Source organism: Sciurus vulgaris (genome assembly GCF_902686455.1).
Source record: "Sciurus vulgaris genome assembly, chromosome: 1".
NCBI classification, from domain to species: domain Eukaryota; kingdom Metazoa; phylum Chordata; class Mammalia; order Rodentia; family Sciuridae; genus Sciurus; species Sciurus vulgaris.
The window spans coordinates 49,632,807-49,658,682 of NC_136461.1; the positions used below are offsets into that span (position 1 = coordinate 49,632,807).

General features: G+C 35.4%; 1 protein-coding gene and 1 long non-coding RNA gene across 6 annotated transcripts in view; both read left to right on the plus strand.

Moving 5' to 3' along the window:
* The window catches only part of NFIA (nuclear factor I A), a 357,286-nt gene that overhangs the window by 11,849 nt on the left and 319,561 nt on the right, over positions 1 to 25,876 (plus strand). The gene's annotated exons all lie outside the window — the stretch shown is intronic.
* LOC306640138 overlaps positions 5 to 25,876 on the plus strand; it is a 40,448-nt gene continuing 14,576 nt past the window's right edge. The window contains exon 1 of the long non-coding RNA XR_013757757.1: positions 5 to 25,808. This is a non-coding gene — a long non-coding RNA (uncharacterized lncRNA). The remainder of the gene's footprint in view (positions 25,809 to 25,876) is intronic.

The window sequence follows — 25,876 nt, forward strand, 5'->3', positions numbered from 1 at the left end:
AAGTGCGATGGTGAGAATTACTTCTGCTTTCTTTTGTGTGTTTCTTGATGCTTGTGTGTGTGCTTCGCCATTCTTGAGCTCCCCAACTTGCAGGCCATTATGGTTTCAGAGATAGACCATCAGAGTAGCCTGAAGGCCTGTGGCTGAGCTGTCACCTTCATTTAGGTGGAAAAGCCTAGCTTTGAGAGAATTCTAAGTTCAGTTCTTTTGGTAAGTGGTGCTGTCAAGGTGTTGGTATCAGACAGGTGAGAAGTGTAAATCAAAATTTTTGATGAGGGGTGAGAGAAGCATAGTGAAAACCCTTGTAGTAAAGAAGGTATTTTAGTGTGGTTTTGAGGCAATCTTTTTAGTTACTTTTCTGTGGGGAATGTAACCCACTGGGGCCTCTTGAACCCCCTGCCAATTAAGAAGTTAGTTGAAGGTAAGATTACTATCAAATTGCTGATCAGTTATGAAGGAAAGATAATCATATTAAAACACAAGTTTAGTGGGTTTGTATTTAGGAATTCTTAGTATCCTCTCCAATAACTAAGGGAAACGAACCAACCAGACTGTTTACGTAAATGATGGAAGGGTTAATATTGAAAATAACCAGCCTGTACAATGCATGAATACGTTGAGAAATCCCTATTGATAATTGATGCAATGAGTTGTTTTGATTTTTAAATGAAATTTGTTATTGTGTTTTAAGGCATGTTTCACCTGATCATGTTTCAGCATTTAGAACAACATTCAGGATAAAACTATTGAGGACTGGATAAAATAATGCATTTTTACTTTGTTCCTTTCATCTTGTTTTAGACAAAAGACTCATTGTGTTATGGGAGAGCTCAGGTCTTGTGTAACTTGTTGACTTTTATATGTACATATCAGTCTTGCTAGATTGCCTTCATGGCAGTTACTTGAGACAGATGGAAGAAAGTAAGTTGTGGAATCCTACCAGAGGGTTGTTTTGGGGTTCGTTTATTTATGTACTTTGTCCATAGAGAAGAGAGAAGATAATACCTATAAAGTCAACACTGCACTGCTTAGCAAAACATTTTAAGTTCTCAAAATGTTAGCTGATTTTTAAAGAAGTCAGCTAATATTCTATTTGCTATTTTTTTTGATAGTTGATTTAAAAAGAACTTTTGTTATCCATCTGTCCTTACTTAAGAAACTGGAGAAATTAATTTTGCAAGCATGTCACATCATCATTTGCATTCTGTTGGCAGGGGATAGATGAGTATTTTAGAGGATGTGCTCTGTAAGCGTTTCAAATATTTGGGTTTTTGAAAATGTATACGCAATTATAAGAAGTGCCTGTTGCTTTTGCCATTTCTGGGTAGCAAAAATGAAAAAGCAATACCTCTCAAGTGATGTCTAAACAGGAACAAGTGTGCCTTCCTTAACCCTCTTTCATCCTATTGTTAGTTTTTTTATCTATGACAAAAGCAAAGTTAAAATTTTTTTTATTTGCATATGTAAGTGCATGAGATTGCAAAAAGTATATATGTCACAAGTGTTTTCGTGGTGCACTCTTTAAAATCTTGTGTTTATCTTTTAGATATTAGGAAAAGTAATTTATAAATTATAGTGAGCACTTTACTTGGTCAACATAGAAACTTGAAGGTGCCAACAGGTGATATAGATCATTTGTTTGCTTCCTTACAAGATAACATGAAAATGAAATGCCTGTGAAGTTTATATCAGCACAAGTAGTACTTCGATTTAAGCGTTTTCATTAGATTTAAAGAAATGCAACCTTTCTAAGCTGTTCCCATTACATGTGTCACCTTTCATTGTTGATGGTTTAGTATTGTGCTGTTGTTTCAAATCCTTGAGCTAACGGGTTGCAATTGCTGGTTGTAAAGCCTAGAGGGGTGAAGTTGGTGAAATGACATTTAGAAGCTTGCTTAGGAGAGTTAGCATCCTTATTGCTTATGAAAGATTTATGGACAGCAGCGTGGATCAGACTACCTTTAGGATTGGTTTTCCTGATGTATCCCAGAATCCCTCGTTATGCCTGAACACCAGCCAAATGTCTGGCCATTGGTTTCCACAGGACCGCAGTAATGGCTGCTTCTCTGTAAGAGCAACAGGAAGGTTGCAAAAGAAAATAGTAAGGGCCTTTTGTCTGAAAATATTTCAAATTTGATTTAAAAGATTTAGAGACCTGTTATTTGTGGAAGGGAAGCTGCCAATACAAATATGAGGTAGATCGGTCAACTTACATACAACTGATGTGACAAGCATCTGTTATAATACTGAAGATTTGTAAACACTAAACAATGTTTTTACCTCCTTAAAAGTTTTGAGAACTTGCCAGTATTGGCAGGAGGCAGAGACTGAAACGTGTTTCAAGATACATGCCAAAACCATTGTGGCCTTTTCACCTATAGTGCAGTTTTTTTTCTTTCTTTCTTCGAAAATACTGTATTTTTTTCCTTCTAAAATCCCCCTCCCCCTGGATAGCTCTAGAAACGAGATCTTTTCCTTGTAAAAATGTGGACAATAATTAGTGCTTTGTGCGTTGGTTGCTTGTTTGGTAAAAAGTTGAAATCTTAGAGAATATTGGAAGCACATGCAGAATCTATCATTTTTTTAAAAGCAGAGGTGATTTATTCTGAGGCTTACTGAGATGCTAAAGTATAATACATAAACTACATTCCAAATTTTTCCTTTGAATCCAGTGGTATTAGAACTGTGTGAATTTTGTGGCTGATAAACAGTGACATGTGTAGTGAAATCGGAGCGATCCCATAAGCCTGAGAATTTCATCTCGTTAAAAGTATAAAAGAACAAAATCGTTTTATGCCCTTAATTTGGTCTCTATTTGTCCTTCCCATGGATCATATGACAACGTGGAGATATTATGGTTTTGTGGCAAATGGTTTTCTTTGTGGGCGTGTAACAGTAAAGCTAATTTATGACCAGTCTTTACCAGATGATCTGTATCAGAATCTACAATATACCCGGCACGTGGCAAGGTCACAATTTAAGTTGTTAAGGTCATAACCTTAGCCACCAGGCATTTGACCTTTTAGATAAAGTTAACCTTTGTTCATTAGTAGGCACTCAACCGAGAACTTTCTGGAGAGTTTTTTCTTTTTTTAAACTGCTTCTATATAACTTCAGGTGATGTAATCAGATTTTACAAAGATTCTCAGTAGGAGTTAGTTAAATTTTGTTAAGATGTTAGATTTTTTAAGATTCCTCTCTTGGACTGATCTGTGTTGCTGTATTTATGTCACAGAATGACAGTGTCACCAATTTGTATTTGGTAGTTATTACCTGATGTGGGGCAGGATGAAAGCTCAGGGGCAGCTGTGTGATGACATTTAAAAACTAAAATTAAACAAATGCAATTATGTTTCATTCAACTAGGGCTTTTGCTAATTTCGGGTGGCATTAGGCCCCAAAGCTAAATCACAGTGAGCCATCTTCACTTTTTTCAGGTAAGGAATTTTCTAAGACTGGAAGTATTTTTAGTGGTCTTAAAATTCACTTTGAAAGACTAATAAGTGGCCAAAAATTGACAGGTAATTGCTGTAACTGTTAATTAGCCAACAACAAAGCAAACGGATATTGTCCTAATGGCAGTGTGAGTACTTGTTATTTTTAAGGTAGAAGGCGAATGCTTGCACAGTAATTTTTGCTACAGTGGTAACTGCTTGCTCTACCCACACTTGATTATGCTTGGACCAGGAACAGCAGAGGTCCTGTCACTCACAGAAAGCTGTTTCAGGGTCTCCAAAGTTTGATACTGGTACTGTAAACCTGTACAGCAGCGTTACTGATTACCATATTATCTGTACCATATTGTTCACTTAATTATGCTGTCGGGAATGCTCATTTTAAATTAGAGCACTGCTGGTTTTGCTCTGATATGCCACATATTATTCCATTTCAACCAAAAGAGAGATACTCCCATTCAGGTGCATTTTAGTTTTATTTTGACTTCGTGATTGCCATTCCTTCATATAGTAATAGAGAAAGCCGTGATATGCAGATAGACCAGATGGTCATGTTGACAGATTGAGAATTCACTTCCTACTGCTTCAGAGCAGGTGTAAGATTAGGAGTGTCTGTGAGTGTGTGTGTGTGCTTCATGTGCATGTGTGTGCACGTCCAGGCTGTACCCGGAGTGCTGTTTAGGCAGTGGGAATGATTTCTTTTTTTAAAAAGCTAGTATTCTAAAATACAGAATAAGTGTGTGGATAAGGTTACCAGTACATATAGACTAACCATTTAAAAATTTTAAAGTAGTCATGTTAGATTGTTATGGTTTATAATTTTATGCCAACTTAATTATGGTAATGCCTTAATTTTTAGGTAACTTATCACATTAGTTTAAGGAAGTGTTATATATGTAGAAATATATTCAATATGTTCTGTTAGCAGGTGTGTATGTGTGTGTGTTTACGCTCAAGTCTAGAATTATACGTTATATAATTAAACTTCTTCAGTACCTTAATAAACTCTCTAGCAGAAAGTTGATCCTGTGATTTATGGTAATAAAGTATGTTTGGAAAAGGCAGGGTAAGACTAATGTACTGCAATATTTAAAATAAAGAATAAAAATTTTGTTGTATTTCAGATTCTAACTCTGACCTAAAGATAAACTCAAGGTGGATTTTGTGGCTGATTGATCTATAAATACATGCACATGACTTTTAAGATTTTAAATTTATCTTTTAATTATTCAAAAAATAGCACCAGCAACCAACAAGCTTGGAATAATTATGGCTTTATATCCTTGAGTGTTTTCTGCATAACCTGAGGACAGCAACAGTATCCTTTGTCTAGAATATAGTAATAAAATCCTTCATCTAGAAAGTAGTGAAAAAGACGGAAGTTCAGAGGCAGAGAGTATATAGGAATAGAGAGAAAAAGTTTTTCTGGAGTAAGTCTTTGCATGGAGGTCAGTTCATTTATGGCTAAGAGGTTTGAGTGTGTTGGTTAGAAAATTTCCCAATGCTGCTGGCATGGATTTGCCTTGTCTTCCTTTCCACCCAGTGATGAATAGCATTAATTTAAACCTATTTAAGGCTAGTGTGGGAGAAACCACAGCCTTTGTTGTGGTCAGTGCTGTACACAGTAGGACTGGGTGTTTCACTTGGTTAGGGCCTCAAGCTGCTTCCAGAGGATGCAGAACAGCCTGCTGGCTTTTTAAATCTTGCACAGAAGCAGCGGCAATTCTAATTGCTCACAAATGTCAATATAGATTATTGAAAACAATTCTGAGGATTAGAATAGAAGAAAAAAACATAAAATACAGATTGAGTTCAGCGAATGGGCTAAACATTGGTTTATTACCATTCCAACAGTAATTTCCCCATGGTTATTTAGCGGTCAGAGCTTGTTTTAAATATATTATAAATTGTAAATCCTTAGGGGTGGGAGGGGGAGGAAGAAGTCAGGTGGAGGAGGAATAGAATGAATGAACTGGCATTCTTTGTTAAGAGAAACATAAAACCGTGAACTTAGTGGCAAATGGAGAATGTTTTGGTTTAAGTAATGACTGTGAAGGGATCTCAGGCAGTGAGATATCAAGTGAAGAATTTTATAATCCATTTTCCCATAATTTTTGTTTTACATAACTTGTTTTGGACTAAGAGATTACTTAGGGTTTCAGGAGTTTCTGTAGAAATTTTTAGTAAGTTTAGCAAAAATTCTTTTAGAGTTTGGGAGTCCAGTTAGTCACTTTGGGGTACACATATATTTGGTTTGGGGAGTTGGGGCTGAGATTTTATTGTTTATCATTTTAAGTTGGAAGCTAGTAGTGTTGTCTACTTTTAGTCTCTTTTATGCTAGGGTGACTATAAGAGATATATTATTAATCAAAACTTTGGTGTCCTTGAACTTAACAGAATTTTCTGATCTGCTGCTTAGGCAGAAATGACTTTTTCTTTAAGTTTTCTCTCAAATATTAGAAAACAGTTATTTGTGTTTTGTTATGGTAATTGCACAGTGTAACAGCACATTTTATCTAGTGGAATTAGCCCTCCCATTTATGTTCTAGTTAAGTAAACATGGCTTTTGAGGCGAAGAAATGGTAACTGCAACAAGTGACAACGACAGCAGCTTGAAGCAGAGGACATTTTTGCTGTTCTGTTTGCAAAACAAGCCAAATAAGATAAAATGGAGAGAAAAAAGTCAGTCCATGTTACTTACTTTGATGAATCTTGGTCATCTTTAAAATGTAATGTGGGCTAACTCAGGGCTGATTAGGATGATCATAATTGAAGATTAAAGTGGAATAGCTTTAATGTTCTTTGAGAACTTTGAATTTATTCCTCTTCATGTCTTTCAAACACTTTCCTAGTGGTAGATATTTTGGACCTAGATCAATTGAGAGTAGAGAAAAGGATATGGAAGGAAGGAAGGAAGGGAGAGAACTTTTATTGAGTGTCTATTCTGCATCTGGCACTGCACTAAGTTTTGCCATATATGTAGCTTGCTCTTTTCTTTTCTCCCTCCCTCTCTCCCTCTCCCTTCCTTCCTTCCTTCACACAGTATTGTGAATAAATAATGCACTCTGCATTTGAACAGATGAGAAGGGAGTCTTAGAATAGCCAAGTTACTTGTGCAGAGCAAGATTCAAACCCAGGTCTTCTGATTCCAATAATATGGTCTTAAAAAAAATTCAAATCAATTTCGTATCCTTCTTTACAACCTCTTGTCTTGGATTGAATGTCATTTAAATGCCATTACACACCTATCTTTGAGTGAAGGGGAAATAAAAAGTCAAGATTTGAACCTTCCCATGGAGGTATTTTACTGTTGAGTTCAGAACTTAGCCAAAGAAGGAGGCCTCACTTGGTTAGGAAAGAGAAATGGTCTTTACCTGTCTGTGTTAGGGTAAAAAATTTGGAGTAACTTGTTCTATCTTGTTTTTAGAATGTTGAAGTTTAGTGAATAAAAACATTATGACACAGGTTTAAGATTTTTTTTTTTTTGGTAAAATAAAGTTAGATAAATGGGTTATAGATGCTTTGAAAAGTTGTTGAATATAAAAGCAAGCATTATTAAAAAATCCATATTGTATATAATTTACTGTGCATATCTATATATATGAAATATTTTCTAACTTTCTGTAATGATTAGCTTTTAAACTTTACTTTGTTCTGAAATGATTCTTTGTTTATGACTTTATGTATAATTATTTAATAGAAAGCAAAAATCATGTTCATGGAAATAATGAAATTTTCTTAGTTTAAAAATTTTAAATTCAGAACAGAAAGAAAAAAATTCAAAATGGGAACAGGTTTCCTCCTGATGCCCTTAAATGACTGAGCCTTATTTTCATTTTTAAAAACTTAGACATATTAGTTCTTAACGGCTTTAGTGCAAAAACTAACATCCTCGCTTGATGCAAATTCTGATCGTAAATAGGAAAAAAGATAAGCAAATGCAATTTATATTACACTAACTCTTGAGCATATTAATTCTTGTAAGGCATATTTAAAAATAAGCTACTGAACTTCTATTGAATCAAACAAATAGCCTTTCTTTTAGGAAGTGTTAACTCTTACAGTTAGTGCTGTGAACTGTCAGTTATGCTGCAGAGGGAAAGCTAAAGCTTGTGAGTAAAGTGGTGAGATTGGAAACAAAAGATTAGAACAAAACCAACAGAACTCATACCACATTGTCTTCTGCATCTAGGTCCATTCTGTCCATCCCTTTTTGTCTCTGGGAAGTGCTTATGGTAGTCCCAAATAATCTATGATTTTTCCAAACTTAGACAGTTTTCCAGAGCATATCAGTAATTTAAATTTTTTTAATGGCAGTGTTTGAAATGCTCGATGGTTTAAAAAAAGTGAAGTGAAATTAAAACATTTTAAAAATGAATACTATTTAAAAATTTTGTATGAATGTCTGTGTAGCATCTGCCTTTGTCAGGCTGTTGTCTTTGTTGCTATGGTTTGGGTGATTTTATTTCCTTTTGTAATTTGGCCTGCCCATGATTGGGTAGTGCATTGCATTCATGCTGTTGGAGAAGATATCTGTGGTGAGTCACGGAGCTTGATCTGAGGGGGAATTTTTGGTAGGGAAAGGTATTTGCCAGTGGGTAGTAGGAACTGTGGTGTTACAATATCATTCTTCATTTATTTTTCAAACTCAGAGGCATAATACTTAATGTCAGAATTTAAAGCCATCTCTTCCGTGTGGATGTGTACTTGTCTCTTGCCCCTGTTGGAAGCATTTACAATTCGTGTATTTTAGTCTTAAGGGGATTATTTATTTAATTTTAAGCTCTTACATAAAATGAATAATATACGTACAGGATCCCTTCATTGTCACTTTCAAATATAACATTGCCTTTCAAAGGAGCTGACATTACAAGTCCTTAGGTTGACAAATTCTCATCAACTTTGTGAAAATGTTGGCTGCAGAAGGAGTCAAGTCAAAGAAGGGCCATAGACAGATGGAACTCAGTAGTGAGATGACATCAAGCCCTTCTTCATGCCATTTTTTAGCATTCTGAATGGGTGAGGGATGGAGATGCTTAAAGAGCTTACTATAGACTGTGTAATTAAGATATTGTGTATCTGCATGTAAACCTCTATAACATACTATTTTTTGTAACATACTTATTAAACAATTGTGTAGGGCTCAGATGTAGCACATTAGCAATGAAAATTGTAGATATCTTTTTTTTTACATTTTTTTTAGTTGTTGATGGACCTTTATTTTATTTATTTATTTATATGTGGTGCTGAGAATTGAACCTGGTGCCTCACAGATGCCAGGCACGCACTGTACCACTGAGCCACAACCCCAGCCCACTGTAGATATCTTTTATGCTGAGTGAAATTCATAAATAATATATTACATATTAAAATTGTTGATGGAAAACTGCATCTGAAAATATATTGTCCACATTAAGTAATTGGAAGTTAAAGATAAGTTGGTTATAAACATTTTAAGATGAAGCAAAGATTTGGGTAAGAATTTGACTAACAGTTTATTTACGTGAGAAAAGCTTGTGTCTTTGTATGTTTTTGATAAGATTTTTGCATGGATGCATATCATATAAAAATTACTCAGTTACTAAAGTTTCTGATGGATTTGTTTAGTTGAGTCCCCTTGCTTTTTTTAAGTGGTAGATTTTAAATTTCTCTTTTGGAGTGTACTTTCAAGTAACTTCTGAAAATGAAGTCTTTGTAAGATGCTGTTTAACAGCCTAACTATTGTTATGCACTCCTGTCAGGGAGAGATGGTTCTTGCAATACTTTTATTGTATGGTCTCTTCCTATGTGATCAGAACTTTTATTAAAAATTCTTTTTTTTTCAGTGTATTTTTGGAAATCTCTCCCTTTATAATGCCATCAAGAATTATAATGTTTAAAAATGATTTAAATGAACTTCTATTATTTTCTTAGCCATCTCACTATATAGATATTTCTTTAAAAATGTTTTGCAATTTATATATTTTAGCATTGCAGTAAAATATGGTGGGGATAAAAATTAACAAAAGAAGTGTCATCTTATTGGGCCCCAGGAAATACATGCAGATTTTTTTTTCCCCCCTCAGAAAGAGGATATTGCAGGCTGAAATGTTAAGGTTGAAGAAGTAATTGTTCCAAAGATATTTGTCCTTCTTCTCAGAAAAGACGACAAACATGCAAAATGAATAAATGTAATCCTTTGTACTTTTGCCACCTACATTTTTAAACTACAGTGACTCTGATTTCTCTAGAAGGGTCAGAGGTTTCAGACAGAAAGCTTTGTAATTCTTCAAAGACAGACATTTTCAGTTTTGCTACATAAAGCCTGATTATGCATAGCTTTTTATTTTATGTGCAGTTGAGCCAGGGAGATGCTGGGATGGGGTGGGGGTAGGGGAATAAGTGAAGCCATGTCATGAGGCAGCAGAATTGGAGGTTAGACTGGAGATAGATGGGATAGGAAGATGGGTTCACATTTTTGATTCTTTACTACCAAATCACTTAGTTCAAAAGTGAGGACAGGGCTGGGGTGCTGGCTCAGTGGCAGAGCGCTTGCTTAGCACCTGTGAGGCACTGGGTTCGATCCTCAGCACCACATAGAAATAGATAAATAAAATAAAGGTATTGTGTCCATTTACCATTTTTAAAAAAAAAGCGAGGACAGAGTAGCTTTAACAGTTCAGTTTGCTTTGTAATAGAGTATTCTACTACAAACTCTTTAAATACTTTGGGCAGTTCAAGGAGTTTACATATCTGGGTGCCACTTCTTAGCATGGCTTTGTTGAGTTTTGGACATTGTGGATGTGGGTTTCTTTGGTTTGATGCAGGTTGTTTGTTTTTCTTTTTTACTTTTTCAAGTTTGGGGGAATTTTTAATGTTGAGTAGAAGGAGAGAGTGGAGACTGCATTACTGTCCTTATTCAGGAAACAGAGGATCAAAGAGCATTACTAGTTCACTCAAGTCATACCATTAGTAAGTGACAAAGCCAGTATTCAAGCCACATCCCTCAGATCCCCAGAACTGTACTCTTAAAATACAATATTTAAATGATCTTTTCTTATACATCATTAACTCTTCATATAAACCCTACATTTTAGGTGAGTGAGAAAATAGGTGGAGGAACTTGTTATGTGGATAAAGGCATTCTGTGCTTCTGTGTCCTGGTTTATCTTCAGAGTGTCCTCAGCATATCAGACCCCTGCTTCTGAATTTATGGATGAGGTAAAAAGTGTTCTCTTGAACTGCATCATTGTGTTAGCTCTTGTTTTCTCTGAAATTTAAAAATGAGTGAGAATCTAGAGCTTTTTCTATTTTAGTATTAGATTCAGGGTCTCCTGCCTTGAAGGAAACTGAGAGGTACCAAACCCTCATTGTACAGTTGAGGAAGCTAAGTTCTTGTATCCCAGAAGCTGTGGAGATGGAAGATGCTTGTGTGCATTGGAGAACTGTTGTAGCTCATTGTCATTTGCCTGAAACCAAGATGGATACACTTTGGTTGGTGTTGGACTAGAAGTTTCGTTCTGCCTGCCGTTAATGATAAATTCTGCCATGAAATTAGTAACTCAGTTTATGAAACTGTTTTCCGTTCTTACTACCTCTCAGACACTGTGATAGGTTCCAAAGATTCAGAACTGAGTAACTCAGTTGGTGCCATCTTAAATATAATTTCTTCAGAAATTAGGATTTTATAGCTTTTGATGTTCTTAAATTGGGGTCCCTCCAACTAGTAGTCCATATGAAGTTTCAAACATTTGTAGTATTACTTGTTAGTATTGCCTTATTTAAAAATCGGATATTGAAATATGGTGAGAAATTCTATCATTTGACTATTTTCTATTTAGTGTTACAGTTTATATATCAAAATATCTATATAGGGCTGAGATTGTGGCTCAGTGGAAGAGCACTTGCCTAGCATGTGTGAGGACACTGGGTTCGATTTTCAGGACCACATATGAAAAAATGAATAAAATAAAAAAATCTATCAAATCTAAAAAAATTAATTAAAAAAATCTATATAAATGTTCAGAATATCCAGTTGGACATGGAAAAGGGTGTAGGTGCTTTCTCTTATTTAATAGCTCACCATGGTAGCATGTTTTCTGTAAAGAAAGCTGGTGAGGCACAGGAAAGTTCCATTTCTTTCTTTCTTTTTTTTTTTTTTAAAGAATATTCTTCTTCTAGTAGTACTGAAGTATAAAACAAATAGAGTTATAGGAAAACTAAATAGCAGGAGAAAAACAGAAAGGAAGGGAAGGCCTTGGAGAACAGGCTGTAGTGAATTCATTTGGCATTTGGTAGTAGTTACTAAAACATAGCCAAGTCCCGTAGTGCAGCCACCTAAATTCTCTCTTGCTCCCTCTCTGAAAATAGTTAGCAGTCAGGCTTTTGCACTGAAGTGGATTTTAAGTTGTCAGAGGTCTTGAGCTGCCTTGCTTTTCCCCCTCTTTGTTAAAAGAAGATGGGTGTTACTTTGAGATAGGAAGACGTGAGGGGTCCTGTACAGTGTGCCACTGTTAAGGGCATTAATGGGATGGCTAGGAGAGTCTTTTAGAATGTGTGGGGAGGGGGTGTGTTAGGAGAGAGAAGAATCATTACAGGTGTCATGACTGAAATACCTGAAAACAAAAACAATGAACTAGTGATCCAAATAGTGTATATTGGATTTTTCATGGTTCTCTGCTGTATCTGTTTGTTGTTTAATCTGCAGGTGAAATCCAATTCTCCAGACATTAATGTATGTGCTTTTCTTTGTATAGAGCATAGAACAAATGATTTTCAAAAAGCAGAAAATGTGTGTGTAACATTTAAAAAAATGGTAGGGGATTGTTGTAGAAACTCATTCTGAGCCCTGTAAATAAAAATGGCTGGGGATTAGTCACAGTAACATGTGGGATATCATGAAACTCAAGACACACTTCTTTGTTTAACAGAATGTAAGAGAAGTGAAGCAAACTTGATCTAGTCCATGGATGTTAGCAGTTCAGTTCCTCCAGGGAAAGAGAAACTACATCATCTTCAGATTGAATAAGCCATCTGTATACAAATACCAGAGTGTACCTGATAATTTTAGCAGTATTTGACATTTCCTTTAAGAGTGTCTTATTTCCAAATTATGAAAGTTTTAAAAAGTTGAGAAGTTCTCCCTTTTTGCTACTAATCTTCCTCCCTCCCCCTGTGTTTTCTTATAATTTTGAATAGTATTTTTACAGTTCTGGTTTTATCCTGTTTTCTTTCATCTTCCATTTCTTTGTGCAATATGAATAAAACTCAACACATTAATGATGTACACCCTTCACTGATGCTATAGGTTTCTAAATATAAATTTTCAGATTAGAATTGAGTCTTTAAAAATGCTACTAACACCCTTTTCTGTTTTTTGATCCTTTATTGTGAAGGAAATTGTTTCCGGGTAGCTCATTCTTTAACTGTTCAACATCTGGGAAGGTATTGCTTGTCTTTAAATTTGGAAGTAATCCCCATCTACATCTTCCCACCAAGATGATGTTTCAATAAACCAATGGATCTTTGGTTCTTTGAACTTTCAGAGGTAGGAGCTTAAGTTGGAGAGGGGGTTTCAGAACTTGAGGAACTTAGTGTTGTGGAATGACTTGTGGGTGTGACAGGGCCCTTTAAATGCTGCATGAGATTGTGTGTTCTTATTTGTAACCAGGACAAGGGTAAGTAGATTTTGACAAATGTAGGCTGGTTAGGGTAGATCAGTGACCTTTCTGGGTTGAGTTAACCAGTGAACACAACTGTCCTTGAAACTGGAAAGAGCATGTCCGCCTATGTAAATGAAGATTTTTCTGAGTAGAACACACAGGGCTGCCTGTCTTCCTGCCTGCCTCCTGGAAGCCTCCATCCAGGACTTTCCATTGTAACATTTGTATGTATGTTTTTGCTCCTTTCCTTGTGTTTTTCTTTTTACTTGGAAGGTCCTCGCCCACCTTTACTTGGTTTATGCTATATGTACTTTAAGACTGCTGTATCCTCATTTCCTGGAGAAAGCTTTCCTTCCTCTGAACTTGAGCTAAGGATCCTTCCCTGTGTACCCATAGCATTCATTAGCACTGCGTTAGTACTTACCATTAGCACTTCCTGTGTCATAATAAAACTGTCTACATTTATCTCCCAGATTGAGCTGTGCTTTCTTTCTGGGCAGAGACTGCATTGAATTGTTTTGGGGGTCCCCTCCGTGGAAGAGCATGGGATCTGGCCTTTAGTGTGCATTCCCTCAGCATTTTTATTGAGCTGGTGACTAGAAGGAGAATGTGGGTTGAGAAAAACAAGAACTTTAGAAGCTTATAACAAATTTAAAAACTAAGTAATATATATAGCAGTTTTGGGGTAAAGCCCCTTTTTTTTTTCTTTGTGAGAATGATTTTCCCTTCTCACTCTACCATGTTAACTGATTTTTGTTTCTTCACCCAAATCCAGTTTCATATTAACCCAAAGATATTATTGACATGAATAATTGTAATTCTGAAAATGAAGGATCAGTGATGCTAGACTTATTTATAGAAATACTATTTAGGCTATTTGTTTTTCCTTCTAAGATCCTGGTCTTGACTTTTTTTCTTTTTTTAATAGTACTCGGGAGTGAACCCAGGTGTATTCTTCCACTGAATTACATCCCCAGCCCTATTTTTTAAATTTGACACACAGTCTTGCTAAGTTACCAGGGCTGGCCTTGAACTTGCAATCCTTCTGCCTCAGCGACCCATTTTGCCAGGATTACAGGCATGTGCCAGCACACCCAGCTTGGTCTTGACTTTTATCTTCACTTTTCACTTAGAAAACATGATCTGTGAATGATGGAGTAATAGAGCCATTGCTCCAGCTCAACTATGAGGAACTCATCTTCATACCAGCCGTTATTTACCAAATGCCTACTATGTGCTAGGTACACCGCTAGAAGGGGAAATAAAGGAGTCATGCTATTGAATTTTCAGAGTACAATTTTGATTAAAAACAAAGCCCTTTCCCTTAGGATAGACACTCACATTTTTTTGTTGGTTTTGAATCATTTTCTGTCTTGAGCTCTGGGGGAAGGTTATGTCAATCATTTCCTTATCTCTAGTGGGCATTCCCAGGTTTGAATGTGTAGCCTCAGTTAACAGGGTATATTTTAGAATTATATGGTTACTTATCCTAAGTTGGTCGAGGCCACAGGCAGCAGTCATAGAAAAGTTAAAGATCAAAATTAAGATGTTGGGCTCAATTATATTTGGTTGAACTCCTCCAAGTTTCCTTTCCTATCAAATGCTCTACTCTCATTAAAATTGTTAGACCAATTTCATTAACTCCAAAAAGCACCAGCATATGTAAATCTTCTTTGTTTAATTGGAGACCTATTGATTGTAGGTAACATGAGACTCTCTAAGGGAAACAGAACCCAACCGAAGATAAGAGTTTCTTCCCCCCAACACATACAGCATTCATGATTTTATTTCTCCAGGCATGTTCATTATCAAAACCATTCCACTGCAGACTTTCCCACAAAGTGTTTCTATCTGGCCCTGTTTTCATATCTGAAAGCTGCTACTGGTTTCAGCAAAGGATAATGGAAGCATTTTAACAAAGTATATTTTTCTTTCTTTTTAAAGGAGAACCTTAAATAGAATGAGAAATAAAAACTTATAAAATCATATGAAAATTAATTTGCTTTAAAGAGACTGAAAGTAAGTCTTCTTTTGTAGCTTCATACAATGCTAAAAGAGACCAGATTATGACCATCTTCTTTGGTGATCAATCACCAAAGATATTGCAGCAAGGCAATAAAAATAGAATGGAATTTTTTTCACTTACGTTCTAATTGGATTCCAGAGCTGTAGAGAGGGTAGTGTACCAGCCTGCTCTTTGCAGAGTGGTACAAGGCATGGGATTTTCCCACAGAACTTCTGAGGATTCTGTCATCTTAGTATGACTGTTTAAAGTAATAAGGCCTATGTTGTGTTTTCTTTTTATACATCTTGAAATTCTTTATTTCTTTTTTGAAATGTAGCATTCAGGTAGGTTAAGGTCAATATAGGCTAGCTATTTGTAATAAGAAACATGAAAGTTAGAAATATGTGTTTAGAAGTTGTAAATTTACATTTATTAACTTTAGTTATCTTTAAGTGATAGAAAACTAGTTAGTAATTTAAGAGGTAAATACCTCTGTCTTTAATTTCTTAAAGTTATGCTAAAAGTATGATTAATATTTAGATTTTGAATTAGGAAGATAACAAATATGACAAAGCTGGCTCATCATTTCTTAGCTCCTTCCCAAGTGTGGAAGTTTATTTTAAACCAAACACAATCAAGACGTATGGAATATTTAAAGACTGGATAAGGGACTGGGGTTGTAGTTCAGTGGTGGAGCGCTTGCCTGGCACATGTGAGGCAATGGGTTTGCTCCTCAGCACCACATAAGAATAAATACATAAAATAAAGGTACCCATCTACAACTAAAAATACTTTTTTAAAAAAGACTGGATGGTACAGTTTAAGTCAAATGCAAATTTGGATTATCTTCTATTTAGGGTTGTCCATGCTAGAATTACCTGGGATAGGCAACACTATTTCCATTTCTTGGTTTAGTGCCACCTGTATGGGGGTATTAGTGGCTTCTCTGTTTTGTTCCACTAATCAGTTTGTCTACCTGTAACACCACCAAATTGTTTCAGTCACTAAGTACTTACAGCAAGTCATGATATCTGGTAAAGCAAAGTCTTCACACATTTTTTTCCAGACGTATTTTTAGTTGTCTTTAACCCTTTATTATTTCATGTATATCATAGGATCATTTTGTCAAGTTTCATGAAAAATTCTGTTGGGACTTTGTTTGGCAGTGCATTAAATCTACAAATGAAGGAAATTGAGTTTTTTTTTTTTTTTTTAAACCATTGAATATTATTATCTATGAACATGGTATATCTCCCCATTTATTTTGATCTTGTGTGATTACACGGATTTTTCACCCAGATATTTTTTTGGAACCTGCTTTTATAAATTGTGTTTTTCAAATTATATTTAACTATTGGTTCTAGTGTAGAAATACCATTAATTTTTGTAGCGTGATCTCCTATCCAGTGATATTTATATATTTTTAGCTAAGAAATTGCCTACACATTCTTTGGCATTTTCTGTGTACATAATTATATCAAGTGCAGGCAATGCCATTTCACTTCTATGATTCCAGTTTTTATATTTTTATTTACCTTGTCTTTCTCATTGCACTAGGTAAGACCTCTGATTTGTTGATGCAAGGCCCACTTGCCTCAGTTGTCAATCCTGACTTTTTTTTTATTCTGTAAATATTTTTTTATTTATGAATGATTAAATTAATACCTTACAATTTTTTAAAAATACATTTTTAGTTGTTGATGAACCTTTATTTTTGTTTATATGTGGTGCTGAGAATCGAACCCTGTGCCTCCTTACATGGTAGGCAAGTGCTTTACCACTGAGCCACAACCCCAGCCCCTACAATTTTTTTTTTAACACAACTCTCCAAGGTTGACTTCCTCACTTCATAGTCAGTAGTACACAGCATTACTGAGGATCATCATAAGTTACTTACTTAGATATTACTTTTGCTGGGTACATTTTAATCAGGCAAGTGGTAGATCTTACCTACTTTTATTACCCCGTCCCCATTATTCTAAGTATTGTAATTTGGTTTATGTTACTAGTAGTTGAAAACTTAAAATTCTCCTGTCAGTGTTACTTTATGCCAACCTATGTAGTACCTATTAATAGGCAAATGGTGTTCTTAAGAATATAGTAATCTAAAATTTCAAAATCAGAGACTCATTTGTATGTAGCAATGATGTTAGGTACTCAGAGAAGAGAGTTACTGACTTGAGGTTTTGAAGATACCCTATTATGTGGATCAGTTTCTTAAGTTTTGGTTTGAACAGAGCCCCTAAGTATCATTTTTCACAGTTTAAAATGTTGGGTTTGAACGGGTTACTTTCCCCCCTTTTTCTCATGCAATTTTTGTTAAGACTTGAATAGATTACTCCTAATCTTGTGAGCAGACTGCAGGAAGACAACTATTAAAAGTAGAAAGCTATTAAGCAGTCAGGGGTTTATTATGCTTTAGTGTTTTGTTTAAGTCTGTTCTTAATTGGTTGATTAATGTACAAGAAGTCCTTTTCCCCCCTCCATCTCTACAGATGGCAAATGGTAGTTCCCAACTGTCATTGTTCGCAAAAAAGGTTATGGTTCAAAGTCAAAGATTCAGAGATACCACAATAATCAATCATAGGAACTTGTCTAAGAGTGCCCAGCCAGGCAAAAGTTAGGCAGAGTAGTAATATTTACTCAGAATCCCTTAGGAGTATTTGTGTGTGTGTGTGTGTGTGTATGTGTGTGTGTGTGTGTGTGTGTTTTCCTGATTTTATTTAGAAGAGATTATTTAATTAATTGAAATGTCTCTCAGAATTTAGTGTCAGGCATTTAAATAAACATGAAAAATAATGGTAAACAAGTTTTCTGTGGGTCAGTATATCAAACATTGCTAAAATATAGTGTTTAAATGGGTATAATACAGAAGGTATAACTCTTAATATATTGGGATTAGCAGGACACTTTCAAGGGAATACCTTTTTACCATTTTCATGTGAGGATGATTTACAATGGTTAAATTCCTTTTTAGGAGGAAGAATAGAATTATGTTCTGGTATTGATCCACAAAGAGGATTTGCATTTCATTCGTGCTATAAAAATGCCTTTAATGGAGACATTGTGGTAATTGAATCTATACTGTGTATTACTATCAAAGTATCTTTTTAATTATTTTATGTTATATAATTTAGTAACTAAATTTAAGTCATGGGAAAGGCGATGACTGCATTATATCTTTTAGATATAATGTACAGCCTTTAATATTCCTGAAGCGGATGGCAGTTAAGGACGTTCTTTAGTTGAGAGAGACACACAGAGACAGAGAGAAAGGGGGATGGAGAGTATTCCATTACATTCTGCACAGTATGAAACTAAGTCAAAGGAGTTTTGTTAATTAAATTCAATTGCCATCCATTAGACCAGTGGAATGAGATGACTCTGCCTGGCGCTGACACAGCACAGGTATGCAATTTGGCTAAATGGCCATTTCTAAACCATAGCACACATTTCTCTACTTGTTCTTTTTTTTAAGTGTGAGCTTTTAGTCTTAAGAAGTCAAAGAGCAGTCAGTGCTCACTAAAGGGTGAAAGTTTCATTTTTATGCAGTCTAGTAACAAGTGACTAGTTTGTTGGCTTAGAAATTTATAGTTCAAATGGAGATTATTTGGGATGAAATGATTTTGAAAATATATAGAATATCTGCATGAAATATATTAACAAAGATGTATATGTACATGAATCAGTATAGACAAATGTACACATTGAAAAATTCAGTTCTCTTTCAGTCCAAAGCAATTTGAGTCAATTATTCTTTGAAATTTTTTGAAGCATGCTAGAAGCTGCAACTATATACTCTTTTTATGTGTGTATTTGTATGTATAATTTATAAATATATGCATGTACATGTATGTGTATTTATAAATTGGGGAAGTTATAATAATTGTGGGAGTTATAAAAATGAAATTTAGGTGGTGGCTAAGTGTGTCTACATTTTGGCATAAATTGCTACTTTTAGAGGCTTTATATGTCAGACTGATAACTTTCTTACCACGGTGAAATGACAAGAATACCACTCAGGCATTGGCTGAGACATAATTTTGACAGCCAGCAAGCTTTGCAGTGTTGCTGAGTGCACAGATTTCTACTTCCTGCCAAGATTAAAATTGGCAAAAACCAAAAAGGATATTAGGGATTGTCACTTTAAGAAGAAATAACATGTTAATGTTCTGCCTTTGCTTAAGAAATGTAAGGGTGATCTCTTGAACTGTAGTCTGTTGAAATCTTTAAGTTTGCACTCAATAGAAGATTTTGATCATTGTAAGCATCAAAAATTAAATAAGTATAAGTTCTCTGACATTTGGGGGACTAGGATTCAGTGTCGTTTCACATAATAGGATATAACTGTTTTCCTTCAATATAAGAATTCTTCACAAAAGCTATGAAATAGTTTTCCCCACAGTCCCTGAAGAACAAAGACCTACTTTAAGTTTGTAGATTTGAAGACTGAATGTTTGCTTTGCTTCCTGAATTTTCTTATTTTTTCCTGTGTGAGCAGATTTTTTTTCTTTTTGTAAGTTACCAGATCTTTCCTATAATAATAACTATCAGTATTGAGAACCTACTGTGTGCTGGGTCTGTATCCAGCTTTCAAATGTTAATGTCTTTTCTTCCTCAGGAGTTTTAATTTAAATTTAGGCATAAAAATGAAAAAAAATTACATCCTATGTTGTGAAGGAGTCAGACCCTGAAATCTGCTTATACTTTGCTATTTACAGTAAGTACTTTTGAAACAGCTGTAGATGTTCAAATGAAAGTAGCAGTGTGGAGTGGGGAATGTGGGAACATTCATTTGTGAAGACTTTGCATTCTCCAGCTTTATAGCCAACAGAAAAGGAGATTGTTGTGCATTCTATTAAATACTGCCAGTATGATTAATTTAAAGGGTTACATTTTATTGAACCCTGGTGTAGATGCTCTTTGTCAACTCACATTCACAGCTAGTTAGAGTGTGTGTAGCATTTATCAAAACTTTCTGGAGCCCCTCTCACCTCATTAGCATCTGAATCTCTATTCAGCAGTTAATGTCCGTTACTGCTAGAGTGCTCAATTCTTGTTTTCAATAAGCCAGTTGTAAAATGTCAGACTGTCACTTACAATATAAAAAACCAAAAATGATGGTATTTGTAAAAATGTTATCACCTCATAAAAACAAATTGTAAAGACATGAAAGTGATCTTGCTATGCTGGGCTTTCAGAAGTGAGTTAGTACAGCTACTTTAAATACCAGTTGTGTAGATTCCCACACTTTTCTACCAATGGAGAGGTTTACACAAGCATAATTTAAGTTACAATTACACTAATTAACATCTCATTTGCATAAATTGTTGAAGTCAAAACAACAAAGAATTGTCTAAGAAGCTTAATCCTATTTGTCCAAAATAGAAAGATTTTTTTTTTTTTAAAACTATGCTCTAAAAATTGGCAGCTTGAATATGTCTTTAGTGTGGTTGATCTGTGCCATTTTAAAAATAAATGCTTTCACTTTTTTTAAGAATGTATTTTTCTTTTCTCTTTAGAATCTTCCATCTTTTGTATACTTTCAAAATAAAAAAACAAACACATTACACATTGGTTCCTAAATCAGTGCTAACAAGAGATTAAAATCAAGGTTACAGTATCATTTATATGTAGAGGAGAGTAACATGACTTGTTAGGTCTTATGATGAAGGACTGCAGGTGTGTGTGTGTGCAAGTGTGTGTACATGTACAGATGTAGAAGTTCATAAAATGTACCATTTTGTAAAATGTACCGATAGTTGTCAATGGTCAATTAACATTTTTCAGTATTTGCTGGTTTCTTTGAGGTTATCCAGGTATTTTCAATGCCTTATATTTGTCTTTTTGTTGTTGTTGAAGATTAAGGGTATGTTAAAGGTAGCTTTTAAACCTGGTTGGGTACATGTGTGAGAGCTCATATCTTTATCAGAAGATAGAAAAAAGTCAAAAAACTTACTTCCTTATTTTTTTTAATTTTTAATTTTTTTAATTATTTTTTTATTTGTGGTGCTGGGGATTGAACCAGGGCCTTGTGCATGCTAAGCATGGACTCTACCACTGAACTACATATATCCCAGCCCAGAAAAAACTTCCTTTTTTTTTTTTTTTAAAGTTGTTGATGGATCTTTATTTTATTTATTTATTTATATGTGGTGCTGAGAATCAAACCCACTGTCTTACACATGCCAGGCAAGTGCTGTACCACTGAGCTACAAACCCAGCCCAGAACTTCCTTTTTAATGACCACCCAAATGCTATAGTATATAGTTTATACTATATAAACTATCTTCAAGACTCATTTAAAATTAGGCACATATTTGCATTCAGTGTATTAATGAAGTTTTCATACTAACCCACAGAACAGCTGATCTCACTTTTATAGGTGTAACATTTGTGCATTTCATATGCAACAGTTGTTACCACTGAGCTTGCATTAATTACATTATGTATATGGAAATAAAGTGTCACCTGGATTTTTTGTTAATATTAATTATGGATTGAGGAATTGAAATTAATTCCTTAATTTATGAATGTATTTCCAATGTTTATTGGCCCTAAAAGTGTGACAAGATCAGGAATAAGATTGGGATGAAATTTCTTTTTAAAATCATACCTTTTGAAAGCTTTTTTCTGGGGTGGGCATTGGGGATTGAACTCAGGACCTCACACATGCTAGGTAAGAACATACTGAGTTATATTCCCCATCTTTTGAAAGAGTTGTATATATTTGTAGGATATAGCTTATTCCTCTTTGTTACAGTCTAGCTTTAAATATATTTTTAAATTTTACCTTATAAGATATATAAATTATTGCTTTGAAATAATGAGCTAATTCATATTGAGTACCACTATACAAGTCATCTTTCTAGGTTTGGTGAAGGATGTCATCTTAGATATACAGTATAATCCTTGCTTTATGAAATATGCATTCTTGGCCAGGCACTGTGGTACACACCTGTAATTCCAGCTACTTGGGAAGCTGAGGCAGGATATTGAATTTGAGGTCAGCCTGGGCAACATAGCTAGACCCTGACTTGGAAAAAATAAAAAAAGAAATATGCATTCTTCTTGGGGACATATAGCTATCAAATAAGAACATGTTTCATAGAAATGTAGAGAAGAATTTATGATTTGGGACCATCTAGAAAATGCCTTGGGTAAAGGTGAAGTTGAAGGGTTGTTTGGAAATTAGATGGCCAGGAGGGGTCCTGGTGGAGACTAGCGGAGAGTAGGACTAGAGAGCAGGGACAGGCCTGAGTGACTAGCAGCAGCAACAACATGTAGTGTGTGCTCTGATCAGGTTGGCTACAAATTTGGTTAGATTGAAGGTTCGCCTGGGGGAGGGTTTGAATGCTAGTTTAAATACTCAGGCTATGGAAAATCATATAGGGTTTTTATTTTTTCTTTATTTTTTTAGTTGTAGGTGGACACTGTACCTTTATTTTATTTTTATGTGGTGCTAAGGATTGAGCCCACGGCTTCACATGTGCTAGGCAAGCACTCTACCACTGAGCCACAACCCCAGCCCCTCATGTCAGGTCTTTGAACACAGATATGTCATGTTTCACGAAGTGTTATGAGATTTAAATGCAGAGAGCCTTAGAAAAGAGAGCTGAGCAGAGTTGGGCGCAGTGGAACTGTAACTTCCATAGTTGTCTCAGCACAACATGATAAACCATGGTGGTGTTTGTTTCCTAAGTCCTGAGTGATGTGATAAACCAAATAGAGTATAAGAAGTGGCAAGAGCACTTTTGAAAAAATGTATGGTTTCTAATTCTGTGTGGTACTTAAAACTTAACAAAATGTATGTATTGGGCCTGGGATTGTGACTCAGGGGTAGAGCACTTGCCTAGCATATGTGAGGCCCTGGGTTCAATCCTCAGTACTGCATATAAATAAATGAATAAAATAAAGGTCCATCAGCAACCAAAACATTTTTTTTAAAAATGTATATATTGCTTTTGTTATTGTTAATAGCAACTAATTCTATATGTTTAGAAAGACCTCTATGAAAAAAGTGAATATTATTTTTATTTTCTCCTTTCAAATAGAAATTATTTCCAGATTATTTCCCTCTCTTTTTTTATTTTTTAAATTTAAAGGAGTACATTTCTGGGACTGGGGTATATGTAGTTCAGCAGCTGTGTGTGTTGGGGGTGGAGGAGGGGAAGAAAGAAAACTGAGGGAGGGAGGGAGGGAGTGAGGGAGGGAGAGAGAGAGAGAGAAAGAAAGAAAGAAAACGTTTCTGTTTAAGTTTGGCTAAACTGTTACATTGTCAATATTTGATCTTTATTGGAAGCTGAGGTCATGTCAGAGTTACTCAGGAGAAAGTCCTGGACTTTTCCTCTTATCTTTTAATGGCTTATCTTTGATAAGGCTGGACATGGTGTGCATGGTGACTTTTATCACTTTTCTTGTCACTTTTTTATATTTACCTTGTTCATAGTATGTAATCTTAGAGTGCCTTCAAGAGACTAAAAAGATTTGTTTTCAGACACCACGTTTGGGTATTTTAATATAATCAGGAGAAAATTGGTCTTGTATTCGTACTGGAAGCTTGACTGCTTTAGTGTAAATGGAAGTACCTGTTTCAAACATTCAGCAGTGCATAGTGATCACACACCAGAAATAAGGTAACATGGTGCACGTTGATAGAATAATGGAGGAAAACAAGAAACTGTCCTTCCTCTCAGGTGCTCATAGATAAGGTAGAACATGTTAAATGCTGTGTTCTTTGTGAACTGCAGAACACCTGCGTCACCCAGGAGGAAACAGGGTTGATATCGAGCTAAGGTGAGGAAGACTTCTCTGAAGGAGCTGGTATGAAAGCAGTGCTCTAAGGGTTGCAGGGGACATGCCAGGACTGAGCATGAGTACCGCTTACAGCACGTGGTTGAGTTGGAGTGCAGAGTGTAGTAGGTGTAATATCTTCACTTCTGTCCTCTTTCATCCAGAGAACCCACTGTTTTCCTTGTGCCAGCCATTGAGCAAGGCCACCTTGTGAGGAGTTCATCAACTTCTTCATGAGTACCGTTGAAAGGGTTTGCCCGGTTGCTCTTTCCCCGAAGAGCAGGAAGGTTCACATATAGTGCCTTTGACATGTTATCCCTTGGCATAGTTAGAGTTTGGATCAAGTGTACATTTAAAATTTCACATTCCCTTGATGAATTTAAAGTATGAAAACAAGATGATGACCACAGTTCTCCCTGCTCTTTCCCTTCCTTCACTTGGCAGCTACGTTCTGCCTCCCCTTCACATGCGACCTGAGGAATACCTGCCACATCTTCCATCTTGTTCTTTGTTTGGGAGTTCCCTTTTTTTCCTCATAGGAGAGTTTAAGTCTGATGCTGATTTCTTCTCGTCCTGTGGCTCTTCAGCTATAACGAAGTTTAACAGAATAAAAGCAAAGCCCAAATCAGAGATCCCAAAATAATCCTAGAGAAGAATTCTTCACTTCTAGTAAAATTATCTTATAGATTTGAGAAAGCCCTTGTATACTGTGAAAGTGAGATGCTTAGTTAATTAACAAAATGAAATATCTTTACAGGACACCTCTGCCACTGTCAGTGTTGCTATAAATAATTGCAAAATAAGGGTTTTCAGTAACTGCATATATGCAGACAATATGGATATTAGAAAGTCTGGATGACCTTAATGAAGAAATGGAGTTGGCTCTGGAACTTTGCCTAGTGGGAACAAAGTTTGTGAATTTGATAAACACCGTCAGTTGTTAAGGCATCTTCTGATAGGTGAAAAGTAGTTTTTTGATGTAGTACTGCCTGGCATGCATTTTCTCTATGGTCTATTATCTTGTGGGAATGACATTCGTTAAGTTGGTATCTGTGTGCATCCCACCCAAATAAAGAATGTTTCATCAGCAAAGTGAATTGCCATATAGTCGTCAGACTCTAGAAATAAATTATCAACGATGACTGCAGTGGGCGAGGCTGTTTGTTTATCAGATCACTTGAGAACAGAGTAAAGTGAGTTTCATATTTTCATGAGTCTTGAATTCTCATTTTAGACATCTGTTCGGAAGCTTTCTAAAACCATGGAGTATTCTAAATGAGTATTTTGTTAAATGGATGAAGGAAGACTTAGTTTTCCATTGTTAGGTGAAACCTAATTAAAAATTAAATAATGACCTTGTGTTGGCTTATAAATTCCTTCTTTCCTGCATGTGTGAGTGTATTTTGTTAGAACATTCCATTTTAAAGCTTGCTTTTTTTTTTTAATGGCAAGAAATACTTTAAAATTACTATTTGCTTTCGAACTTACTGTAGGGCATCAAAGCTAGTCTCTTGTTGAGAGTGGAAGGTATTAGAGGTATATAGTTTTATGAACTGTATTTTCTGTGACTATACTAGAATTAGTTTAATTGTTCTACTTCACCCTCTTCAACAAGAATGCACCCATCAGGGCAGTTAACAGAGACACCACTATTTGTGTTATACTGGGTATTCTTTATAAACTTAATAAATGAAAACTTTTTCTCTTATAGGCATGATTCTCTAGTGGACTTTTGGTAAATTATGTGGCTTCCTTCCATTAATGTTATGGATATAAATCCCTCCACAGCGATGGAAGAATGAGCCCTGGAGAGAAGTGTTTGTAATGATTCGCTGGGTTGTGATACAGGATTCACTTGGTTTTTCTATTACCACTTTTTTTTTTTTTTTTTTTTTTTTCTCCTGAAAGTTTAAGGTCTTATGTTTCGCCGGTTTTTTTTTTGGTTTTTTCTCATTTGATCGGCCTGGGATTCGAACCACGGT